This window comes from Malaclemys terrapin, chromosome 2, assembly GCF_027887155.1.
Source record: "Malaclemys terrapin pileata isolate rMalTer1 chromosome 2, rMalTer1.hap1, whole genome shotgun sequence".
Classification (NCBI taxonomy): Eukaryota; Metazoa; Chordata; order Testudines; family Emydidae; genus Malaclemys; species Malaclemys terrapin.
This window is the reverse complement of record NC_071506.1, coordinates 216,165,062-216,185,640: the sequence shown is the minus strand read 5'-3', so window position 1 is coordinate 216,185,640 and position 20,579 is coordinate 216,165,062. Positions and strand designations below refer to the sequence as shown.

The 20,579-nt window shown below is 42.4% G+C and overlaps 1 protein-coding gene across 6 annotated transcripts in view; it reads left to right on the top strand.

The window, feature by feature from the left end:
- The first annotated feature begins 1,849 nt into the window (after window positions 1-1,849).
- The window catches only part of LRRC3B (leucine rich repeat containing 3B), a 57,290-nt gene continuing 38,560 nt past the window's right edge, over window positions 1,850-20,579 (top strand). Inside the window, exons 1-2 of one of the 6 annotated variants that reach the window (XR_008443860.1) lie at window positions 1,850-2,180; window positions 3,249-3,586. The gene's annotated coding sequence lies outside the window, so the exon portion shown is untranslated. Of the gene's footprint in view, window positions 2,181-2,487; window positions 2,589-3,248; window positions 3,587-13,780; window positions 13,801-13,842; window positions 14,046-15,280; window positions 15,333-20,579 lie in introns of those variants that run through there. The other 5 variants (XR_008443861.1, XM_054018663.1, XM_054018665.1 and 2 more) reach the window with 5 other exon arrangements.

Genomic DNA, 20,579 nt, shown 5'->3' with positions numbered 1-20,579 from the left:
GACTTCAGCCCTAGGTGGTGGAGCTTGAAACCCCAGGCTTCAGCCCCATGCGGAGGGGCTTCAGCTTTCTGCCCTGGGCCACACCAATTCTAATGCTGGCCCTGCGTGGCGGACCGCCTGAAACCTGCTCAGGCCCCTCAGTGGGTTCTGGGCCTCTGGTTGAGAACCACTGATCTATGATATGAATACCAGGGATGTGAGCATGAACAGGCATTCCAATTGAATACATACATATATAATGGGTGTTGTGCACATTTGTCCAGTGCCCATATCCTGGAGACTGAAAACATAAACACAAGCTGGATTTTGGTGGAATTGTCCCAGTATACTAGCTTTTGGTTTGTTGTTCTCCATTTTGATTAATATTTCTATATTTTCAAGATTGTCTTAAAAACTGATCAAAAATCAGTAAGTCTCAGTCCAAATGAGTGCAACTTGGCAGGTCTGAAAATCATTTAACATTTAATTAACTAAACATTTTTTTCCCAATCAAATGATGACCACTTTTGGTCACTACCTGCCTAGAACAAAGATTGAAGAGGTGAATTGAAGGTTGAAAGGATCTATAGCCCTTTGTGATAGGCATTCCCCAAAGCATTTTAGTTTTAATAGACAAAATCTAACAGAGTTCTAAATGAGAATGCATATTCATGTATTTTTATACTGGGCACGTTTTTAAGGATAAATGAAGGCAAGGAGTGTGAAGAAAACCTAAGAATTTATTTCTTATTTCTCATGCAAGCTGACAAAAGTTATATCAATGCCCCTCTTATTTATCATTTACTTTTAGTGTACATAAGAGATGACACATGGCCAATTTGAACTTCATTAGGACTCTTCACAAGAGTAAAGTAAGTATGTATTCCACAGCTTTTGACAGAAAGAATTTACAATCTAAAGACCTGATCCTGCAAACCCTTGCTCAGATAACTCAGAAGGACTACTCACTTGTGTAAAGATTGGCAGTAGTAACCTCTAAATTGTACAATAACCAGATGAATGAAGAGAGAAGATCCAGTTCATATGGTCTAACATCCGGGATATCTTGTCCTCTAGTCAGCAGGAACATAGGAATTGGCATAGCAGTGGTCTATCTACTCCAGCATCCTCTCTCTCAACAGTGGTCTACATACATTTAATGCAATTATTATATAATTAGACTAGAGGCAATCAAAAGTATGTATACAAACTAAAACTTTTCCATTTACTTTATGTAACATTTTGTGAAAAGCACACTTAAAAAAAAAAAGCATCTTCTTCAACCCTTTCTAGGCAGATGCAATAAACTAGCCTCAGACAACAAAATTTCCTACCAGGCTGCAAAACATGGCAAATATGAGGTTTCTATTGCACGGTACATAGTAATAATTTGCAGATGTCAGGGAGAAATAAAGTGTTTATTAGGGACAGAGAACAAGAGAAAAAAAACGCCCAGTGTTTTGGTAAGCCATGCCATGTGATGGACCATGGTGCACTTCAAATGGAAAAATAATGCCCTTCAAAGTATCTTCAAGAGCTAGGACTGAAAATCATCCCAGGCGGGAAGGGACTCAGGAAGGGGGATGAATTCCAGGGCTCGGGTTCACTTGCACCGCTTTTACACCAGTGCCGTTCGTGGAGTTACTCCGCATTTGCACGGCAGTGTGCGGTTAGCGGGGAAACCCTTCCCCTCCCCCGGGGGACACGGAGGAGGTGATTCCCGGCGCTCCTGAGCCGGGGTGGGCTGCGGTGGAGGCTGGCACGGCCCCGGGGAACCGCAGGAGAGGGGAGCCGCAGGGGGCGCTCCCGGCAACCTCGATCACCTCGGGAGCCTGGCACAGCAAACCCCACCCCCCAAAGCCAGCCGGGCGCTGGCATGTGGCAGGCGGGGGCAAGCAGCGCGTGCTGCCCGCCGCCGCCCCAGTCCGCCCGCAGCCTGTGAGGAAGGCTCCTCTCCATCGCCGCCGCCTCCCTCCTCCCTGCCCGCCGGGTCCGGGCTCGGCAGCAGCGCTCGCTCGCTCGCTCGCAGGCGGCGGCAGCTCCCCTCCCTCCAAGATGCCAGCGCGGCTGCTGCCCGCATTGCCACGCTTGTCGGCCGGCTGAGGGAGCCGCGGGGGCAGTCCGTGCGCGGCCCTTGCATCCCGGCTTCCCGCCGCTCCTATGGAGCCGTGGCTGGGCAGGCACCGGACGCGTCAGGCGAGGTAAGGCGCCGCCGCCGCCTGTTGCATTGCCCCGCCTGGCTGCCCGCCTGCTCCCGGGAGTCCTGTGCCCTGCCCCGGGCACGCAGCGCGCGCGGGGGGCCGCTCGCATTGCAACTCCGGGAACTTTTGCAGGCAGGCTCGGCTCGCTGCGCCCGCTGGCCCCGGGGCGGCGCTTCCCCCCGCTGCTGCTTTTTGTTTATTTCTTAATTGGATGTGGCCGAGCCCTGCCCCAACTCCGGGGGGCGGGTGAGCTCTTGGGGAGGCAGTGACGAACCCAGTGCTGGATGCTCAGGGCTGGGCGGGGCAGGGGGACGCTGAAGGAAATGGAGCTGGCCTCGCCAAGGGCTAGGAGGGCTCGATCGGTCCTCACCAGTAGCAGCCAGGCGAGCCCGGGCAGGCTGCACCCGTGTGAGCCGGGGACTGTGTCGGGGGAAGGGGGCAATAACAGGGAGCGGGGCTCTGTGACTGGCTGGCTGGCTTGGGCGGGGAGGAGGCTGTGGGGGCGCGAAGAGCAACTCCGGGAGTTAGCTGGAGGGAAGAAGAGCGAAGCCCGAGGCTGTGGGAGTGGGTGGGCTGCAGCCCCCTCCCCCCAGCTCTAGCAGCGGCTGGGGGAGGGGAAGGGGGCAGGAGAGCGTGTCCTGGGAGGGGTGATGAGGGCACATCCCCCCCCACCTGGAGTGAAAGGCTCTGGGGAGCGGAGCAGGTGGAGTCAGACACCCGCTGGCCGACTAGTGCAGCTTGCAGCTGTGCGTGTCACCTAACTAGCCATCCGCGCGTCTCCAGCGGGAACCCCGGCCATCCCTGCCGCAGCCGGGCCGGAGCCCTGCTCAGCGGAGCGGAGCCTGCGGCTTCCCACAGCTAGCTGGGGCTGCGGGTAGAAACTCCCCGGAAGGGCCCGAAGGCGGTAGGTGGGCTGAAAGGGTGGGGTGGGGCTGAATGAAGGAGCGGAGGCTGTAGGAACTAGGGCTACCCCCCACCACCGGCTTTGGAGCAAGAAGAGATTGACACCCTCCCGTGCTAGAGCAAAGGGAGCATTTTCAAGGCGTGTCTTGTTTCATTTTTTGCAAGCTGATGGCACGCACGGGTTGCAGAGTGTCAAGCTGATCAGCATTCAAGTGGCGATGAGTGAGCAAAGTGAAGTGAGAGAGGCGCGTGCAACTGGCAGTGGAAGCTGAGAGGATGGTGCATGGGGAAAGAGAGAGAGAGGGAGAGAGATGGGAAGAAGCTGTTTGTGTTGCCTTGGGATTTTTCCACTTTGAAACCTACCAGGACCAGTTGCTACGAAGCATGAAGCAGGCGGTGATGGTTGTGATGATGAGGAAAGGCTGTTTCTAAATGACTGGGCTGCAGCTCCCTCAGAATACAAGCAACAAATGGCAGCGGGCTGTGGCCGGGCTGCAGCAGCAGCTGCAACTCCCAGGTGAGCTGCAAAGGCTCCAGGCTGCAAGCTGCAGCTTTCCATGCGTGTGCCTCCCATTCTGCTTCTGATTCACCCCCAACCCCTTACCCCCTAAGGCACTTGAGCTGGGAGCCCATTTCCTAACCTGTGAGGTTAGTCTGTGGCTAGTAGTGGCTGACCAAGGGATTTGTGAGTGCTTCTTCTTTTGCTCTTTGCTTATTGCACTGTACCCCCTTGTACAGGAAAGCCAAGGGAAGAGATGGGAGTTTGTGCTGGCTGATATGTACCCCGGTCTCTGTGATGCAGTAAAATAATAGGGCAGCGCAGTACCCTGAGCAGGACATTGTCGTGACCTTAAAGCTTAATGTTTAGATAGAAATTTCATGGCTATTTGTAATAAGTAGGTACGGAGATCAGTATGTGGAAAATAGTGTGTGTATGTTTAAGATCTGATAACACTATTCTGTATGTTGTTGCTTTGATGACAATGTACATATCCAAAAACTGTCTCTTTAAAATTTGGAACTCAACACTATGTCAAATGCAATAGTATTTTTTCTTTCCTTTTTTTTAGCATCTTTCCATAAAAAAAACATTTTTAGAATTATTATCTCTTAAAAATACCCATGCAGTTTGGACTGCAAGTTATCAGTCAGTATTTGCCAAATGGCCCCTTTTACTAGACAGAAGATATGGTGTGATTACAAAATAAAAATAACGGCGCACAAAATACATCAATTTACCAAATATTTACACAATTGAATTGAAATTGGTCAAATAGCATATGAGGCTGGTATCCAGGAATTAAGCATATAGCAATTTATATATCTGTAAAAATGACAACTGGGTTATTGCTTTTAAAAAGATGTTGTTTTTTTAAAGTAATAGCCTTGGAAAAGTGCTCCAAATACTTGCACCAAAAGAGAAAACCATACCTTTGAGTATAAAACTTTGGATGGGACAAATCTCATCTCAATACTGAAAAATTATTGGCTACAATAATTTCTTGGTGTAAACCATTTAATGATTTATAAATTCAGATTGCAAGATGCCTGTTATGCCTTGTTGGGAGTGGTCCTTTGATATAGAGTACAAGAGTGTTCACATAGTTTACATTTTGATATTTTAAATAATGTCACTAAAGAAAGAAACATGCAAATTGAGTTCATAGTTTGATTTGGAGACAGAGGCTAGAGTAATTAACTATGATATAAACTAACTCACAAAAACCTTCACCATTCTCAAAGTGACTCTGTTTCTTAATTTTCTTTTGTAGGATCTAATTGAGTAGTAATCTTTTTCAGAGTATCAGTAATATTGAAGGAATTATTAGAACAACTCTGTAACCCTTATTCACACAGGTAGTCCTGGGTTTCAGTGGGATTACTCACATGAGTAAGGGTTAATAACTTGGCTAAGGATTGGGCCTATTGTCAACTAGTTATGATGTGGTATTAAATAGGGATCTGATTTTGTTGAAACTATTGAGAAATCTCTCATTTGACTTTAAGTCGAAGCAGAACTGAGGCTGAGCCCTTACATTCTCTTCTTTGTCCATATATTGCTGACAGAGAATTGAGACCCGCTCCTGCTCCCAGTGAAGTCAGATGCAAAACTTTCATTGACTTTAATGTGAGCAGGATGTGATCCTTGGGGTGCTAATTTCCATTGATTTTTAGTGGCATTGAGGCTGCTTAGCACCTCGCAGGAGGTGTTCGGAGCCTGATAAGATTGAGCCCTTGGTGAGCTTTTGTTTACTAGCAGAAATATCCTATCTGTAGCTTTCTTGACAGTGAGAAATATTTACTCTTAAGCCACATGATTTGCCTCAAATGGGAGACTAATGGAAAAACAAGACATTTAATTAGCAAGAAATAAGAATGTATTCATAGGGAGGGCCCAGTCCTAAACCACAGAAGTCAATGGGAGCTTTGTCATTGATATTGATGGGAGCAAGATCGAGGCTTGTATATACTTACTTTGGTTTCATTATACATATATTCCGTTGGTTGTTTAATTTAAAACCCAAAAAGGAAACACAGCACTAGACTTTGAGATATTCCAACTGTCCTGTTCTGCTCCCATTGAAGTCATAATAGATTGCCAGGGGCAATCAGGAGCAAGCTCAAATAGCTTGTCAATTCAAGAAACAACCTCAAAACCGTAGAATTGAAATCTAGAAATGAAAGATGACTGTGGTCAGTGTCAACATTGGTGTTTGAACCAAGAGAAATGTAATATAAAATGGATTTAAGTAATCAAGGAACCAAATTCTGCTTGTGTTACTTATGTAGTGGGTCCAATTGACTTAAGGGGGTCACTTGTGTAAACAAAGCATGCATGATTTAGCTCACTATCGGTAAATTTGGAAAAATTCTAAACCTAACTGAGAATGAAAGGAAGATGCGAAATGTTTGTAAACATTAGTTATCACTAACTGCCTAATGGAGTGAGAGGAACAACTGTTGGTGGTATTTTTTTAGAATCAGTTAAAGGTATATACATGATTTTAAATATGATAATTTATCTATTTATTATGGGCTGATCTGTAGCCCATTGTAGTCAGCTTCATTGACTTCAATGGACTTTAGATCAGTTCCCATTTGAGAAAGAAACTTCATTTGTGTTCCACTGTTGATATACATGTATACTTTATAAGTTTTGTTTTTCCCAGTATAATCAGTTAGTAAATGTAAAGCGAATGTCTTGCTGTGCAATTCATATTTGTCTGTAGCTATAAAACTCCTAAAACAAAATGTCAAAAGGAAGAAAGGAATCTGGTTTTTAAAATGATAGTATGATTCTCAAACACCATGATTAAACATTTTGCTTTGAACCAAGAATGAATTAGCAGAGTTCATGGAGTTTGTGGTCACTTATTCTGGCCTCCTTTGAACAGTTTTACCAAACAAGCTCTGATATTTTAAAAACGTTACTTGTGGAACATACAGCTTTGGTACAACATTTGTGCTCTTGTATGAACCAGAAGTCAGCATGTCCACAGATACTACATGCAAGAAATTAAAGAAACCTGCTAACTAATTTAATAAACTTTTAAAAAAATTATGGCTAACTTGTAAATACATACATGAATGCTTGTATGGTAGTATTTAAACATAATACATCATAGGTAGAACACTATTGAATTTGGAGGTCTTTTTTCTGGTGATCCTGAGTCTCTATTTTGTTGGCTTTAGTCCAGTGCATTTGATAAAGTAAATTATTTCTTCTTTTTTCCATTTTTGTGGCCACTTTGTGAAGCTTGTTCTGGATGTGCAGCACATACATGAACTCATCCAAAACAAAACATACGTTCAATCAGATGCAATATCAGTTTTCCCTTAGCGCTTTTTCAGCTCTTCATTTACACAAGTAGTAATTGCCAAACCCAGCACAGGGGAGGCTCTCCTTATTTAACAATGATTAAGGCACATGCTGTTGATTCATGAGGATTTGTGAATGTAATAGTTGTCGATTTTCATTGTAGACTTCTGTACAGTATTGATTGACTTGGACCACAAGCATATTTTACATAGGGACTTAGATTGAACTTGAAAGGTATTATGCATAGCATTTGCTGCTAGTTCACATAAAAAAGCTGGTGGAGCCTGGAATTTTGTCTTTTCCATTCTTGTGCTCTCTTTTGAGTATTTACATCACATAGAGATTATAGCTTGGTTTATTTTCACACTGATTTCAAAAGTGGACTTGAGGAAAACTCTTTCACCATAAGGATGGGCACAACTCCAAAGTTCTGTATTCTGTTGCCAAGGAAAAGGCTGTAGCTAAAGTAAAATGGCTGTTCTGTCTCTGGATGGTACTCTCTTGTTAGGATGAAAGAAGGAAAGATAAGAGAGACTGAGGCCTGGTTCACACTAACCCCCCACTTCGAACTAAGATACGCAACTTCAGCTACGTGAATAAGGTAGCTGAAGTCGAAGTACCTTAGTTCGAACTTACCACGGGTCCAGACGCGGCAGGCAGGCTCCCCCGTCGACTCCGCGTACTCATCTCGCGGAGCAGGAGTACCGGCGTCGACGGCGAGCACTTCCGGGATCGATCCCAGAAGATCGATTTGCTTACCGCCGGACTCGGAGGTAAGTATAGACATACCCTGGGAGAGGAATGGGGAAGGGACGCGGCAATAGAAGACGAAGGAAAGGGGAAAGTGAGAGACATCACAGGAGTTGTCTAGTTTGGGAAAAGAGGTTATGACCTTATTACACTATTATCTAATCCTTAGAGAAGAACGATGGTCCGGTACAAGTCGTGAGTTCTGGCTTCAGTTTCCTGCCCCACCTCAGACTTCTTTTGTGACCTTGGAAAAGTTAGTTCATCTTTGTATGCCTCAGATCACTGTCTGTAAAATGGGGATAATAGTACACCTCTACCCCGATATAATGCTGTCCTTGGGAGCCAAAAAATCTTACCACGTTATAGGTGAAACCGCATTATATTGAACTTGCTTTGATCCACCGGAGTGTGTGGTCCCCCCCCCCCCCCCCCGCTGCTTTACGGCGTTCTATCTGAATTTGTGTTATATTGGGTTGCATTATATCAGGGTGGAGGTGTACTTCCCTACCTCACAGTGGTGTTGTGAGGCTAAAATATGTTAAAGATTGCGATGTGCTTGGGTGCTACTGTAATGGGGGCCATATAAGTTCCAGAGATATAGATATAGCATGTCCTTTTCCTTAGTATAGGTTTGTGTTAACAGTTTTTACCTCAGTTATCTGGCCAGGTCCTCTCTAGGCTCCCATTTCAACTAGCTAACACATGTGGCCAGGGCAAGTTGTATTTTAAACGTGAATTTTTAAAAAATGTGTTAACTAACATTAAACAAACAAACAAAATACACCATTTATTATAGTCTAGACAAGGCCCTAGGGGAAACGAAGAGTACACCTCAGCCAGCTAAATTGAAGTGAAAGGTGTAGATACAAGGGATAAGGTCATGGGTGGGTCAGGGAGAAGTGGAGCAGGAAGGAGATAGCAGGATAGGCGGAAAGGTGCTAGAGACAACAGTGGAAAGTGAGAGACCACATGAAAATGGGATGCTGCTGTGGCCTGAAAACAGCCAAGAAAACAAAAAGTATTAATTAAGGAAAGATAAACGAAGAAACAGAATGAAAGAGACCCAACAGCAAGAGACCAGAAAATATAAAAAAGTTGAAAAAGAAAAAAGTAGTAGAAAGAAAATGTGTGGAAAAAGATGGGTGGAAGGAGAAAAAGAAAAGTAAGAAAAGATGCATAGAAGTTTTAATCTGGAGAATGTTACCTTATTTACTCAATTGCAGTACTTTCATAGTAACAGATGGCCCACATTTCAGTCATGTTGTGGAAGGCTGACAGAATGTTCTGCTGTCGCGGGTCGAGTCACATTTCTGCTTATAGTTACTGTTGGTCACATAACTCAGTTAGTGGGATATGTATTTTTAAAAGTGACCTGCCCTAGTAGCCAGCCATCTTAAAGATATATTTTTATGGATATTGTTAAAACTATCTTCATCAGCACTTTATAATAAATATACTGTAAAACAGTTTACAATACTGTTATGTCAAGGTTGCAGTGAAGTTGCATTCAAGTAGTTCCATTGTCTTCAGTGGAAATACTTTAATCAAAAAGGATTTGCTCCAATTTGAGTAAATTTGTGAAAGTGACTGAAAATGGTTTTGTGTGTAAAGATAGTGGGAGTTGAGAGCACTCAGTTCTTCACAGCTGTGCTTGTGGGATTGAGCCATTAATGATTTTTTATTGGGGGCTAATGGGACACATGAAAGAGTCTTAATTTTTTAAACCCGGAGAGTACATATATGCAGATTGCTTGGGCATATTGCAGCCTTTCCCCCTCAAAATAATTTTAATTAAGTTTTATGCATAAATTGAAAAGAATTACTTAAAGCCTAGGTATGGCATTTAGCAAAGAGTAAACATATTTGACATTCAAATGAATTTATATAATTGAGCTTGATAGGGGACATTATGTTAAAAAGAAACAGAATCATCATTGCTTTTATGAATTATCCTATACTTGGATTCCTCAGGAAGGGTACAGACTAGTTATTGTATATTGGAAAGAGAACTCTAACATAAATTTTTGAATCATTTAGGTTACTTTGAAATTAAAAATCATATATTATGCAAGTATATATTACATTAGATTAATAAAAGATAAAATTGAAATGCAGTTTACTGGCCACTGTTTTTTTGTTTCCTTTTTTATTTCTCCGTTGGGACAATGAAAATCAGTGCAGTCAGTTTCACTTTTGTTTATAATCTGTTTCAGTTTCAAATTCTTAATGCTGTAATATTTGGGTATCAAATACTCCAAAGAAGTGTACATTTAAAAACTAAATTTTAATGGGATTTTTAAAAACAAATTGTGGAAACTTTTCTGTTGGCCCATTAATTTTAATAGGATTATTCACAGTAGTAAAATTAAGCATGTGCATAAATGTCTGCAGAATTGGAGCCCTAGAGTCTGCTCTACACCTTACTTCCTGTGTGAAGTCACTTAACTCTTTTGCACCTCAGTTTCCCCATTTAAAATGGGAATATTGGTAACACCTTTCTTTTAAAAGCATTTCAAGATATATAGCTGAAGATGGTTGTTGATATTATTAGTTTATTACTATTCATTAATAAACACCTCTTTTTTGTGATAGGAGCTATATATTCTTTCTGAAGTAGAATGCATGCTAGATATTAATTTAAAATGATAGTCATGTGAAAGAACCAAGACAACTTTCAGCAGCATACTGATTTCAGTTTGTCTGTTTTTGTTCTTTCCTGTTTGGAGCCTTTGGTTGCTCATTTGTTTCAATAATACTAATTTGTGGAATGACAGGGAGACTTCTCAGTCTGTCAGTGGTTCAGCATTTCATTTCCATGTACCCACTTTCTGGGATACTCCACAGTTTCCCTGTCTTTGCCATCACACTATCAAGAGGTAACGCACATTTGATGTAATCAATGATGCTGGGTTTACTTGATTTAAAAAACAAAAACAAAGCCTTAGTCAATATTGGTAAACTTGGGTTGACTACTGTGATAGAAATCTCTCTTTACTGTGAACGGTAGGTGTTTACTTGGAGAAGAAATTTTATGGCTATGATCAGGTGGGCTTTAGTAGCAGTATTGTTATTTGTTTGCTATTGTAGTTTGCTATTCTCAGATATAAACCTTATTATTACATTGTAGTTCTTTCTTTACGAGCCCAATCATACAAATACCGTTCAATAAAGAGCTTGCTACTGCAAGTAGCTCCATTAAAGTCTGAGAGATTGGCCCCCGTATTTCCATTTTATTTAGTATTCTTTAGATTGGTATTTTTTTACTATGGTAAACACTTTAGTAAATGTGTCTAAACTGGCTTTGAAAATAATTGGCTTGATTTGAATAAGTCAGGAGAAAATGCAATAATTTAGTAAAGAACTATAAAAAGGTGTTTTTGAAGAAAGAATTTACCTGGAATAAGGAAATTAATAGTGAGCATATCCAGTAGTACATTCAGACTTTTAAAAAATGAAGTGTAAAATAAATTTACTTACTTGGCTTTTTTTCCCCCTTTTAGATGCCAGGTTGGCAATACACTTTAAAAGAAAACCTGAAACCTTTCTTTATTTTCCAGTCTTCACTTTGTGAAAATTGGAGAACACTGTATAATATGCTCCTTATCGTACTATAAGGATATGGGAAATAGTGTGGTGACTAAAAAACATTGTCACCTTAGACTGAAAGATAGATACCCTGACTGTACACAAGTAGCATAAAGAACAGGAGTACTTGTGGCACCTTAGAGACTAACAAATTTATTTGAGCATAAGCTTTCGTGGGCTACAGCCCACTTCTTCTGTAGCCCACGAAAGCTTATGCTCAAATAAATTTGTTAGTCTCTAAGGTGCCACAAGTACTCCCGTTCTTTATGCGGATACAGACTAACACGGCTGCTACTCTGAAACAAGTAGCATAGGTGTTGCGTTGGTATGCTGGAGATTCCAGTGTCTTAATGGATGTGGATCCTAGTTCTGGAATGTGTGCCCAAGGTTTCAGTGTGTTCATGGTGGTGGCAGAACACCTTGAAGTTGGTACTGTGATGTAGTCAGGTATGTCTGTATCAGATTACTAACCCCTGTTTGTTTTTAGAGCGCTGTTTTGTTTCAGGAGCTCCGCTTTGTATTGTAACCTTCATGTTGGAGTGTGACCCGTATGTTGTATTGCAACCTCACTTGTGGGTTAGTGCATTCATTTTGTAGTGGGGTATTGATAGCCTTTTCCCTGGGTATGTGTTAGAAGCTGTGACAGAGCAATCTAGGGCCATCAGCTGTGATTGTCTGTTAACTACCAGCCCATCCACAAGAACAATGAACTGTGTACAGAAACCTGGCTGTGGGAAAGGGGCAGGTATTCTTCAGCCTGGGTATGCAGCCTAAAGGATCAAATACTGTTTAAAGGAGGCCTTGTGGCACCTTAAAGACTAACAAATTTATTTGGGCAGAAGCTTTCGTGGGCTATAATCCACTTCATCAGATGCACGAAGTGAAAAATACAGTAGGCAGGTATAAATATACAGCACATGAAAAGATGGGAGTTGCCTTACCAAGTCGGGGGTCAGTGCTAATGAGGCCAATTCCATCAGGGTGGATGTGGCCCATTCCCAACAGTTGACAACAAAGGGTGACTATCAACAGAGGGAAAACTACTTTTTGTAAGGGGAATGCTCTCTGTGAAAGGGGGCCAGATCACCACCCCATGCAAAAAGGCCAAGCTAAGGAGAGAGAAGGCAGAAAGGCTGCCTAGCTGATGGGTGCTGGCCACACCCATGACTCACAGGAGGGGTGATATCTGAGGGGAGTGTGTTGTGTTCCTAAAGATCTATAACTCTCTTGTGCTATTTAGAAGAAAAGTGCCTGTGGTTAAGAAATTCCTTTGTTAAGCCCGTATTCCTTCCTTGCCTGCCATGCTGTCCCTAAAGGGGTTAATCAAGAAACTCATATTGCCCGCAACAAGATAGAACTCTAACAGAACATGTATAAGCAACTGGGGGCTCAGGAGGGTTAAGGCACTGGTTTTGGGGTCAAAGTGGCAGGGCTGAGGAGCTCTGCATGCCAAAGAAGGGATGTAGACACAAGTCTGCACTTGGGACTGTGCCTGAGAGACCCAGAGTGAGGAACAGTGATGCTCTCACCATACCACATAGGGAATCCAGCAGTTCGGTCCACTCACAACTGTGTGGTGTCCTTCCAGAGAGGTGGACTGAGCTAGGTTGTGAGAAACACATTGATTAGTTTTCAGCCTAACACGCCGGCAACATTTCATAATTAAAATTAAGTTTATCACATAATTCAAATATAATTTGAATTTTCAGCCTAAATGTTGTCATTGTGGATTAAAGTTATTTCCAACGACCATAGTTGCCATGAATATGAAGTTTGAAAGTTTTGATGCTAGATTGCTGAAGGCTTTGGAGAAGTCCCTGGAAGCATGATAAGAAAAAGTATTGACCTTTCCCCCACATAGTTAGCTATACAGCTTTCGAACTTTCTATGCAACGTGCCTTTGCATGTGGCAATTGTTCAGTGAAGGGCTGAAGTCTCAAAAATTGTCAGAGAAATCTTTTTTTGGAATTCAGGTTTTTCCTGAACTATGGTCCTGTTCTTCTTTAGTGTAAGGATGTTAAGACAATAATGAAAATATGGATCTGGAATACATGTGTGGTGTTGCTTTATTCTGCCAGGTTGAGGTCTTTGGAGTGGTGGACCACTTCCCATCCCCCCGTCCCCTCAGGGATACTATGGTCTTTCTAAATAAGGAGGTGGATTGTACTCAACTCACAGTGGAAGAAATGTCTTCAAAAGGCCCGGACAGATGAGGGATTTTAACCTTTCCTAATTCAGGATGAACACTTTGATTTTGTAGCATGGTAATACAGTGAGCTACTCAAAAACAAACATTGGTAGGCACACAAGTCTCATTGTGAAAATTGTCAGGTACCAAGGAAAATATGTTTTGGACCACCTCTAATTTTGTTCCTCTGTCTCCTTTCTGTGGCTTCCAACCTAGTTGCTCTTTCGTTCGTTTGTGTGTGTGTGTCTGTCTGTGTCTCTTCCCCTTTCATTTCTGCTTCTTTCTGAATCTCATTTTTTCCTCTCTACTCCTTTCTTCTTTTAGGTTAAGGCCTGCAGCTGCAGAGGAATAGAAGCACTGTGTTCCTGCACAGGGTACATCATCTTGACTTCTACTGTATAGGATATGTGTTCCTAGACAACTGTATATAAAGTAGGTAGCACAGCAAGAGCACCTCTGTGCAGCAGCATGGCTCTGCTCTTCCTGTAAAACTATCGACACTGGTTGGTGAACCTGAGGGTACAGAGGAGTTGCCGGGGGGGGGGGACACCACAGCAATGAATATGGTACAAATCTTGGAAGATAATCCGTCATCCAGTAAAGTGTTCCTGGCAATCAGGTTATTGGTTAGGTCACTATTTCTATTGCCAATTTTAATATTTTACTGTCTTGATAATTACATTGGTTTTTGAGTTAAACCTACTTAAAAATGGAGAAATTGAGTCCAGTGAGGTTACATCATATTTAACTGGGTGGTACTCATCCTAGAATTAAGTTTACAGTGTGTGGGATGTCTGATTGTGTGATATACGTATACAAAAGCATAATTACCCCCCCCCCAAAGAATACACACCATTTCTTTATGCTATTGTGGACTATTAAAAGCAAGATTATGCTCCTAATTTATAGTATAGGAACTATTCACAATAACTATTTCCAGGGTAGACTGATTTAAGTCAAAATAATTTAAATCACGATTTAAATTAGCAGGCAGCAAACCTTGATTTTCAAATTATTGATTTTTAATCCTGTTTTACATTTATACTTTTTAGTTATTTTCCTAAAGAGAGGTTGATTCTTATTGGTTGGTGACCATTAAAGCATACATTTGTAACTAAATATAGCCTTTATGATAAATTCGATGCTTCTTTTTTGCTAAGCAGGAGGCTATACTACAGCTACATAAATTTACTTAAGCAATTGTATAGTTTCTTGCATTTAATCAGATTTTTAAGTTTTAATTTTGTTATTATGTTAGAAAATTGTGAAGAATGCATTTCTTACTTACTAGCTGATTAATTTTTTACTTGTGATTTGTATCAAACTCTATATGGATGGAAATTCAAATTAAATTAAAATTCACAAAAACAGCATTTAAATTTGTTCATTAAATAAATTACCTTAAATGTGCTGGATACAGAAGGGAAAAAAATTATCAAAAAATTCAACAAAACAGGTTTTGTGTTCTAAAACTGATTTATTAAACAAAGGCAGTATTATTTCTAATTAATGAATTAAATTGATGTGTTTCTGGTCACCATATCCTTTAAGCTTTTAGAACTAGTAGATCTCATTTTCTCACACCCAGTTTATATTAATAAATTGGAAGAGAAAGCAAGCTTTGCTGCTTTTTCAAATCCCAGTTTGTTTCTTACCTTTGTATTAACTACTCATTGAACTGATCTAGTTGAATAAACTGAAATGAAGAAAATATTCCCTCTGCACCTACAGAAGAGGCTACTGCTGTCAAAAACTGGTTTAGCACTTCAACAAACTCTGGCTCCAGGTGCTTAGCAAGTGACTTCCACCAGTTCAGTGCTTTGACTTCCTTCAAAACTTCATCAGCAAATGTGTACTTCTTGAATTTTTTTTTTAAATTTAATACAAACATCTTTAACAGATGATGGTAAGTTTAGGCCTTAGTATATAGGTTGCCATGATTTCAAATTTGACTTTAAATTAGGGCTGTCAAGTGATTAAAGAAATTAATTGCATTACTAATTGAACTGTTAAACAATAATAGAATACCATTTATTTAAATAGTTTTGGATATTTTCTACATTTTCAAACATATTGATTTCAATTACAACACAGAATACAGAGTACAGTGCTCACTTTATATTTATTATAAATATTTGCACTGTAAAAAAACAAAAGAAATAGCATTTTTCAATTTGCCCAATATAAATACTGTAGTGCAATCTCTTCATCATGAAAGTTGAACTTACAAATGTAGAATTATGTACAAAAAAACTGCATTCAAAACTAAAACAATGTAAAACTTTAGCACCTACAAGTCCACTCAGTCCTACTTTTTGTTCAGCCAAGATTGCACTACAGTACTTGTTTGAAGTGAATTGAAAAATACTATTTTTTGTTTGCCATTTTTACAGTGCAAATATTTGTAATAAAAATCATAATATAAAGTGAGCACTGTCAACTTTTATACTGTTATAATTGAAATCAATATATTTAAAAAGGTAGAAAACCATCCACAAATATTTAATAAATTTCAATTGGTATTCTATTGATTAACAATGCAATTAAAACTGCCGTTAATCACGATTAATTTTTTTGTTAATTGTGTGAACTAACTGTGATTAATTGACAGCCCTACTTTAACTAGTTTGGTTTTTAATTTAAAAATATATTTTTTTTTAAAAAATCCATTATTAAAAATAATCATGTACACCTATATTGGCAGTGCATTGAATTTGAATGTATGTACTCTTGTAGTATGACAGGTTACTGTAATAGCATAGCCCACTTAAAATTATGTAAATTACAAGTTTAGGTCACATTTCATTCCTGCAAACCTATGCAGATATTTCAGTGAGGTTGGAGCATTACCTTTATTTGAGTAAGGACTATTTCTATGGGAAGGGATTTGCAGGATCTGGCCTTTAAACATGTTTACAAAAACCACCTGACTTCTGCTGAAGTAATGTTGGATGCATTTGCAGAAAACAGCAGTTATCTTTTGTTTTGCTTATTGCTGCTATTTTTCAGAACCCTATTTTCTAAAGAGCTTGTGTAATTGCATTCTTCCTAATCAAATTCCCCCTTAGGTTTCAAGCTAAATGGTTATTCATCTTTACTTCCTGCCCTGAACTGTTCTGCTGTGTTGCTGCATGGTGTCAGCTTTTGACCCTTGGACTCCACTGCATTTCAGTGGTTAATGAAGTGAATCAAAGGGTGTGTCTACCCCTGAGCCTGAACCCTCCTTCCGTCTACACACACATCTCTCAGTATCAGACCTTGGGTCCTAGGACCCTTCTGGAATGGAGGATGCGAGGCCAAGACAAGCTGGAACCCAGGGTTCCAGCCCTATTGCTTTCCAGTGCAGTCGCAGCACTGCTTGACTTGGGTCCTCGGAGTTCTTCAAAAGTATCCCAAAATCCAAAGGGCCAACTTCCTCTCTATCCCAAGAATCTCCAGTCAATGCAAGTGAAAATGGAGGCAACCCCCCTTGGTGTACAGCAGCAGTTCAGGGAGTCAGCGTTAACCCTTTCATTCTAACCATCTATCTGCAAGTGCACCATCAGAGAGTCTTTTGTGTTTGCAACTAAGACTGGCCAGAACAAGCCTTTTCCAAAACACTGCTTCTTGGAGCACAGCCAGATTTTGGTGAATCTCTGGTGCAAGCCCAGCAAAACTGTAGACTTTAGTAATAGTACCAAGAACGACTACGCATACCAGCAAGTAGCAAAGCAGCTGGCATCTTTGTACATTTACCAGACTGGTGACCAATGCTGAGAGCAGTTTAAGCGGCTCAAGAGTGAGTACCAGAAAACCAGGGACCAGAACTGTACCTCGGGCAACTCACCATCATTGTGTCCTGCTGGCTCTAGAATCCAGCATAGGGACTGATGGGAGACAGCCTAAGGCACTGAGTAAGGACCATGAAGTCACTCTGTTTCTAAAACTGGTCCCAGAGCAAACTTTGGTCAGGGTGTGGTAGTTGCACTTTCTTGCTGAGTGCACTGATTCAATGGCCCCTCATTGTCATTGGTCCATTTGGGTGAAATGGCTCACCTCTGGCATCACAAAGATTGTGAAGAGCACAGCAAGCCACAATAATGAGGACAGCATTGATGACACTGGCATCCAAACAGGTCTGTAAACATCTCCAACAGGATTTCAGTCTGCAATAAGCACATTCAACAGCCATTTTACACCTGCTGAGTGTGTAGTTAAACTGTCTTTTACCAGGGTTTCTGAAATCAGGGTATGGTTTTATAAGCCAAGACAAAGGGTGTATGCAGGTCCCCCAAAGTAATGGTGGGGGACAGTAACAGTTTATGACAATGTTATTTGGTGGGAGTAGTGTCCCAGTCTGTCCATGAACATAGACACTTTGGTCCACAAGGATCTGCATAACAAGGGAGTAGCACCCCTTGCAGACTATGTACTCATGTTCCTTGAGGAGGGCAAACTATGGGCATGTGAGTCCCAGCAATGGCCCGAATACTGTTTGGAAACCCCATTCTCTCAAATCCAGCATTTACTTCAGGAATATCTTTTATGCCTACCACATGCCTGATTGCCTTAGAAACCTCTGCCACCACTGTACCCTCAGTCAACTTTCCAACACCACACTGGTTGGCAATGGATCTGTAGTAGTCTAGGGTAACTAGCTTCCACACAGCTATAGCAATCCGCTCCTGGATCAGCAAGGGTGTCCTTTATGAGATTTATGAGTCTTTATGTTGGAGAGTCAGAGCAAGCTACTTGAAAAGCTCCAAAAATATTGCTTTTTTCATGCAAGAGTCCTGAACACACTGTGGTCATCCCAGGTCTGTGTGACAATGTGATCCTACTAGTCTGCTTGTGATCTTGCGCCAGAAGTGTCGGTCTATGTAGGGGGCATCAGCAGCTATACAGATTGTAGTGAGCAGCATCAGAGAGAGTCTGCCTTGCCTGGGTATTCCTCCTCCTCTGCCTCCTGCTCCATCTGAAGCTCTGTTAGGTGCCTTTGGCGGGTCAGAAAGCGTTGCTCAAATATCCACCAGTGCCTCATGGAAACTCTGCCCGTTTCCCGACACAGGAATGAAAGTGCAAGCAAGAGAACTTGAACTTGAAAAGGGGCTTTCTCCATGTGGCTCGACAGGATGTGTTGGCAGGCTGTTCAAAATTGCTGTAATGTGCAGGGTGGTGGGTAAAGTTTTCCCACAGTACATGTAGGTCAAAGGTCTAGAGCAGCCACATTTTGGGAGGGAGCTAGGAAGTCTTGCATATGGTTGGTTTGACTCGGTCTTAGTGCAGCAGTGTGGCATCCAGAGCCCCAGGTTCTAGCCTGGGTTAAAAAATTCTCAATGTAGAGTTAAGATCCAGCGTCGAGGCTCGAGCCCTGGGCTCTATAACGCAGATCGGTTGACTTGACAGGTAGCGCAAGCATCAATAGTAATATAGCCACGGTAGCAAGACTTAGCCATGCTGAGTACGTGCCTACTGGTTTCAGGTGGGTTTGTACTTGGCATCAAGGGTGATGAATTGGAGCTATATTTGTGCAACTTATGAATTCTGATTGATATTGTGAAATTGTAATATGAAAATCTGCAGTGTCATGAGTGTGTGATGGTCTTTGCTTGTGGGAAGTCTTGCCTAATAGTCAGGGCTTAGGCCCTTCGATGTGTAGGGGAGCCTGGGTCCCCACACTCCCCCAGGCTCCAGCCCACTGACCTGTGAGGATGACACAAGGACCTGACATCCAGGAGCACTTAATGCTGCCCTTCCTGGGCCACTTCCTACCACCCCACTATTGTCCAAAGTTCTCAGTCTATCACAGGAGGCTGTGAAGGGGGTCAGTCACTACTGGGTGCCTCTTCACAGCCGGGAGTGGCGTGGCAGCTTTCACTCTCTTGGGGCAGCAGCTGCCTCCTCTCATGCGTTGGCCCTTCAGCCAGTTCAGTTCCAAGTCTCTCCTCTTCAGGGGTTGTCCATAAACAACACACAGGGAATTAACACAAATAAACTGCACTAGTAGGTGAGAGAGGGAAATGCCTCCCTCTCCAGGTATAACAGAAGCAGGTCCTCCCTTCTCTCAGGGAGGGACCTTCAGGTGTTTGTTGAGGGAGAGATCCCACCTTCCCAGCCCTCTTAATTTCTCAGGAGCTAAAAGGTAGAGGTCCTTTCTGTTCCCGGGTCTGTCTTCAAGTGAGCTGTTCTGCTCCCTTTTAACTCCTCCTACACCCTGTGCATCTCTTGCACAGTGTGGTGGGGCAGGGATGGCTGAGCCAAGAGCAGCTTCTTAACCCCTAGTGGCCTAGTGTGGAGTTTGTATACTCCATCTCAGAGGGCTATATGTTTGTGGACCCGTCATTGCTAACCAACCCCAGTAGCAGGCATACACCAGACAGAGATAAAATGGGGTGGTGCTTAGGACTCCAGAACCCTATTCAGGTGTGAACATCTAACAATGGGTAAGCTGCATCCTCAGTTTTAGTTGACCTCTTCTGAAGGGAGTGGGAAGGCAGGAGCAGTGGAAAGTTACCCAAGCAGAGGAAGCCAGGTGGATTTAAATAGCGAGTCACACCAGGGAAGGAGGAGACAGACTAGAAGAGGAAGCATTATGTGGGGCAGGAAAGAGCATGGTCAGAGAAGCTGGGAAGAGGTTCACTGAGGGAGAGAGACCAGCTACCATGCAACAGCCTGCTGAGGTGAGGACACCTTGCCTGCCTACCTGCCTCCCTGGTAAGGGCAAAAGAGGCAGTTTGCCCTGGGCTTTCCCCATTTGAGAGGGCCCTCAAACCCGTGGAATTTGAGTGAGTAGTACTGTGATCTAGCACACGGGGTCATAACACTACTCAAATTTGGCCTGCCTAGGCCAAACCTGAGTGGCCATCACAACCCCTTGCACTAAGTTGCGATGGCCAGAGTGGGGAGCTGGGTCCAACCCTGTAAGACAGAAGCTGCTGCTGTGGATGAGTGGAGGACAGGCTCGATTTCCAAGACACCCTCCCCCGTCCCCTTGAGGCCTCTTTGGTCTCCATCAGTGTTCCCTCTAATTTTTTATGTCCATGTGCGGAATGAATTTTATTACATGCACCAATATGGAGGTGATGTGTGATGCATCACCTCCATATTGGTGCACATAACAAAATTCATGTGGTGAATGTAGGGCCAAGGGGTTCAGGTGTGGGTTCTGTGGTGG